The sequence below is a fragment of the Simochromis diagramma genome, unplaced genomic scaffold (genome assembly GCF_900408965.1).
Source record: "Simochromis diagramma unplaced genomic scaffold, fSimDia1.1 OVJJ01000334.1, whole genome shotgun sequence".
NCBI lineage: Eukaryota > Metazoa > Chordata > Actinopteri > Cichliformes > Cichlidae > Simochromis > Simochromis diagramma.
Genome location: NW_024386764.1, coordinates 437,643 through 443,642, shown reverse-complemented (window position 1 = coordinate 443,642; position 6,000 = coordinate 437,643).

Sequence of the window (6,000 nt, the reverse complement as noted above, 5' to 3'; positions counted from 1 at the left end):
AGATACTGCACAGGACCCTCAAGCTCCCAGGCCTCTGGTAGAGGACCCGAGCTTGAAGGATAAACCGCCCGCAGGGGCGTGCTGGGTGTTTTATATTTATATCATAATAATCTGACAATACTATAATATTGGCCATATTATATTTACATTACCACAGTGAGATGACTTTAGTCTCATGAACAACATTAACTAATTGTTATTTACTAACTAATCTTAAATGGCTGTTCAGCACAGAAATGAAGCCCAACAATCATGTTTTACAGTCCCGTGGTCTCAGCCTCAGATACTCAACTAATCAAAGTGATGTCATGACAAAAATGAATGACCAACAAAACATTTTTCTCCTTCATTTCTGTCAATCAAAGCTGTATGTAACGTTTCTCGCGGTTAGTATCATGGTTGCTAGGCAACCTGGACAGCGCGACGAAGGCTAGACCGTCCCATTTCACGAGCCTCTCACTTCCGCACTTCTCGTACTTATAGTACGCACCGTACGTAGTACGCGTAGTGCACGTACTTCAAGCGCGCAGACCCTGAATTGGGACACAGCCAATGACCTGGGTCATAATAATAATAATAATAATAATGGATTGGATTTATATAGCGCTTTTCAAGGCACCCAAAGCGCTTTACAATACCACTATTCATTCACTCTCACATTCATACACTGGTGGAGGCAGCTACAGTTGTAGCCACAGCTGCCCTGGGGCAGACTGACAGAAGCGAGGCTGCCATATCGCGCCATCGGCCCCTCTGGCCAACACCAGTAGGCAAGTAGGGTAAAGTGTCTTGCCCAAGGACACAACGACCAGGACAGAGAGCCCAGGGATCGAACCGGCGACCTTCCGGTTACAGATGCGATTCCCAACCCCCTGAGCCACAGTCGCCCATAATAGGGGCGTCACATGGTTTTAAGTAAAGGGGGGGCTTAGCCCCCAAGAGAAGCACACGATATGAATGAACATAGCACATGAGCACCAAATTTTACAAACAGAAAACAAAGACTGAGAAATTGCTTTTCAACTTTTTTGGACAGATTAAACATCTTAGGCCACAAAGAGATTTTCAGTTCATGAACCCACAGTTGCCTCCAGCACAAAATCCTCCATTTTCCTCTGTTTATGCCTTGACTTGGCACCTTGTTCAGGGATACTGTACAGGGTCTTGGTGTTCTCATACAACTCTGTGGCAAATGCATCTGAGTGTTTTTGCCCTTAAGTGTGTCACACACAGCTTGTTTGCAGATAAAAGCTTCTGCCAGGTTTAAAGTCTCTTTCTGCAGGAACTTGTGCAGTCCTTCGGTTACAGACATAAGTGACTGAAACATCAGTAGTGCTGAGAACTTGTGGATCTTTGCTCTGAGACCAAAAGCTAACAGTAACAGTAATAAATCACACAGCAATAGGACATTCATGTAGTTGTAAAAAGTTGTAAAAAGCTGTAAAAAGCATGATAATATATTAAGTAATCCCAAGTATTCAGAATAGTTACTCTCATTGAGTAACGTAACAGAATACATTACAAAATACATTTTGGGGCAAGTAATCTGTAATCTGTAGTGGAATACATTTTAAAAGTAACCTTCCCAACACTGGTCACTAGTAACTTGTGTAAAACCCTTGACTCACCTCGCCAGTAGAGGTCTCTCACTCTCTGTGCTCCTCTGCCCTGACTCCTACAGGTTAATGGGGATGGAGGAGGGATTATTATTAGTGTATTATTATTATTTCCACTGATGATTTTTCAGAGCTAAAACAAGTGACAGAAATTAACATTATGCTAACAATTTAACTTCGTGTGCTAGCCAGGTTTTTATTAATCAAAATGGAGAGCACCTGGTTCATTAATTACATGAGACTCTCTACTGTTAGCTGGAGCTAACTAATTGTTACTACCAACAGTGATGAATACTTACTTTCTTGAAAAACTTGCATATATCCATGTTGTTTTGCTGTGTGCAGCATGTGCGCTAGTGTGTCCACAGGTGTAGATGCAGCGGAGTGTAAAGTAGCAGTGAAAACGTGGACTGGATTTTCAGTAATGTGGACGTCCCCCGTGAACAACTGGAACGGATTGGACAACAGCAAACTTAAAAACAGCAAAAACAAACTTAAAAACAACAAAAAATGATTTAGGGGGGCTTAAGAATATTTTAGGGAGGCTTCAGCACCCCTAAAATAGGCCTAACAATGCCACTGCTGACATGTGATTTGGCTCAGTGAAACTTTAAATGACAGAACTAAACTTGTTCACATCTGCTTTGACTTAGTTTACAGTTTCAGTGTTTCACATAGGATGTTTTGCATTGTGATATGATTTGATTTATTCTGGTTGGTGTCTGGGAACCAGTTCAGCAGTGAGACTGGTTGGGGTATGTCTAAGATGAGGCAGTCTCAGTACCAGCAGACACAGGGGACTCTTTCCCAGGCTCATCATTCAGCTGTTCACAGCTTTGGAGTGGAGGTGTCTTGGGGCCTCGATTTAATGTGATTAAAATTTTTGTGTGCTCTGTTTTCAATGATAATTATCCTACAAGGGGGCGACTGGGATGAATGCTCTGACTGATCTGAACCCGAGTGGAGATCTGTTACTGGACTCACAGTTTTTTTGTTTTTTTCATATTTACTTTTGGGGCCCAGTATTTGTTTTCCTACTTTGTGTAGCTGCAGTCCTTGTCCAGTAGGGGACAGTAATCAAACTCATTCCTGGGTGAAGAAATCCGCCTGTTTGTCTCTAGTTTCCACATTCTGTCAAAATTACGAGCTGCTGGCGGAGCAGGTGTCCTGAATACAAGATAACAGCCTAACTGAGGTTTATTTGTAGGTCCATTCACAGTGTTAAATTACTGTGTTGTTGTTTGTGTGTGGGTGTTCTCAGTATAAGGTATGGTTTTGTATTTTGTATGGGAATAATTGAGTTCGTACTTTTATAAAACACTGTTTCTGGGACACTTTGTTAGCGGAAGGTGGAAGAACATGTCTTAACACTTACTGCAAAGACATTTATTCTTATAATGACACATTTTATAAGAACTTTAAGAAACTTCGCTGACCAATATTATACTTAAAGTTCTTTTTAATAACTCATCCTTTGAGTGACAGTTGAGTCTTAAGGCCTGCACACAGCGTGAGTAAAATGTGAATATTTATTGCATTAAAAAGTCTGAATAAACAGATCTGACCAACTGCATGTAGCAAATGCACTGTAGCTCAAAAATGACACTGGTACTAAATATACAAATAGTACAATAATACTATATTAACTCAGACCAGCTCGTTATTGTTTGATGCTGACTTTATTATTTCACAGGAACTATTTTGATTATGTTTAAGGACAGATTTTCCACAAAAACACAATGTGTTTGGTGTTTATACACCTCACACGACAAGTTCGAATCCCAAAAAATTCAGAATTTCACTGTAACAGACTTAAAGTTTGGGGCATGGCTGTTTTGACTGGCAGGTGCTGACTGTGCTGGCAGATGTAGCTGACCACTGTCTGCTGAGCCTCACCTTCAGTAATCTGAGCCAGTGAACTGTGTCTTACATCCCAACTGTGTCTTTCAGTGAAACTGTCATATTTGTGTGTTTCTATGTGTTGATTACAGACACGTTAAGGCACTAATGAGTACAGAGTTATGTTAATATAAGCCCATTTTTGTACATGGGGACACTTCTGGACTATGAAAAGTTATGCTTGCAGGACCATTTCAGTAATCTCAAACAGACAGTTAATGGTAGCGTTACTTCCACAAAAGTGTGAGTATGATATCAACCAAAGTGTCTCAGCTGAACAAAACACAGGATCTTTGAAGAGCTTTTCAGCATTTTCAGCTGGTAAAACACAATTTGTTCGACACAGCCCACACTAATACTGTTATACTAAATGACCATATGATATGCTTATGTCAAGTGGAGAGAAATACCATATTTGTGTGTATTATTTAAGTAGGTAGGCCTCAGTAAGCTCTGCAAAACAGAATTAATTGACAAAGTTTAATTACATAAAGACTATAATTATACTTTCAACAAGCAGATTTTCAAGTACAGAATTATATGATTTCAATGCATTTAAACTCATTAAAACATAAATGCAGAACTTAAATGGGTGATTTGTGTGGGAGTAGGTGCGGGGCGGGAGAAGAGTTTATTATTATGCATGCCTGTGTTTTTGTATTTACCGTGTGTGTGTGTGTGTGTGCGTGCGTGCGTGCGCTAAATGGGCATGAATAATATGTGGAACTGTGTTTTTCTTCTTGTGTGAATCGTCAGTCCTCTGGAGGAGTGCCAAATGAGATCAACTGCAGTAGAATTCTTTGCTTCTGGAGACACAAACACATCAATTACAGCTCACATCTCTGCCCACCCCAGCTCTCCCTCTGATCCCTGCTATCCATCCCTTTCCCACTCAACTCACAGCCGGCCTTTCCTCATCACTGTCAACGCCCTTCAGCCCTGTTTTTCAGGGAGAGGAACCAAAGGGAACATAAGCAAAACACTCAACCATGAGCTCTACCTGCCGTTTTCTATAAATGGAGCTTTATATATGTAAATGAAACATGTAAATACTGTGGTGGGTAGGTTTCTTTGCATGCTGAAATATGACCCACAGGAGTGTCTGCACACTTTCATCTTCACATTAAACCTCACATACTTAAATAAAGCTGTGCTTGAAAACACATATGTAATATTTCACACACCAGCGCAGACTAAGCATCATTAGGAATAATTGTACACACTTTGCACTGACATTCAGCAAAGCCTTCATTCTTCACAGGAGAAATAATAGCAAAGCTTGTGATTGGCAGGTGATAATGTTAGCGTGCCCTTCATAAAACTCGCCTGATAATACCATTGCTGCTGATTGAGAAACCACACTCGTTTCCAATTACATAGGCGCATACTTCTACACATCCTGTGTTAATAAATGCACTGAACCCACAAGTGCGTCATCTCGGGGGACACAGGCAAACTTACATAGAAGAAGAATGCAGTAGAATTGAGACAGGTACTCCTTTATCACCCACACACTGAGTGGAGTTAGAGGAGACACAGCTGACAGAGTGATGGAGGAAGAACTCTGGATTAGGAAGCAGCCTCTACAACAACAGCTTACAGAGTACAAACAAGGCTAGAACACATTAAACAAATGTAATTCAGTGTTACTCATTAAATATTTTTATGTTTATCATTTTAATGACTGCAGGTTTTCTTCAATATTTACGATTAGTTTAGTATAAAAGGAGAAAAGAAGACAAGAACACGTGCAAATACCCATCTGGTCAAACCACACCTACACATTGTTTAAAGACTTGCTCTTGTATAAAAAAAAAAGTCTGAGAATTATTAAGATAATAGTTGTTCAATTCAATTCAATTTTATTTATATAGCGCCAAATCACAACAAAGGTCGCCTCAAGGCGCTTTATATTGTACAGTAGATACAGAAAAAACCCAACAGTCATATGACCCCCTATGAGCAAGCACTTTGGCGACAGTGGGAAGGAAAAACTCCCTTTTAACAGGAAGAAACCTCCGACAGAACCAGGCTCAGGGAGGGGCGGGGCCATCTGCTGTGATTTGTTGGGGTGAGAGAAGGAAAACAGGATAAAGACATGCTGTGGAAGAGAGACAGATGTTAATAACAAGTATGATTCAATGCAGAGAGGTCTGTTAACACATAGTGAGTGAGAAAGGTGACTGGAAAGGAAAAACTCAATGCATCATGGGAATCCCCAGCAGCCTACGTCTATTGCAGCATAACTAAGGGAGGATTCAGGGTCACCTGGTCCAGCCCTAACTATATGCTTTAGCAAAAAGGAAAGTTTGAAGCCTAATCTTGAAAGTAGAGATAGTGTCTGTCTCCTGAATCCAAACTGGAAGCTGGTTCCACAGAAGAGGGGCCTGAAAACTGAAGGCTCTGCCTCCCATTCTACTTTTAAATACTCTAGGAACAACAAGTAGGCCTGCAGAGCGAGAGCGAAGTGCTCTAATAGGGTGAT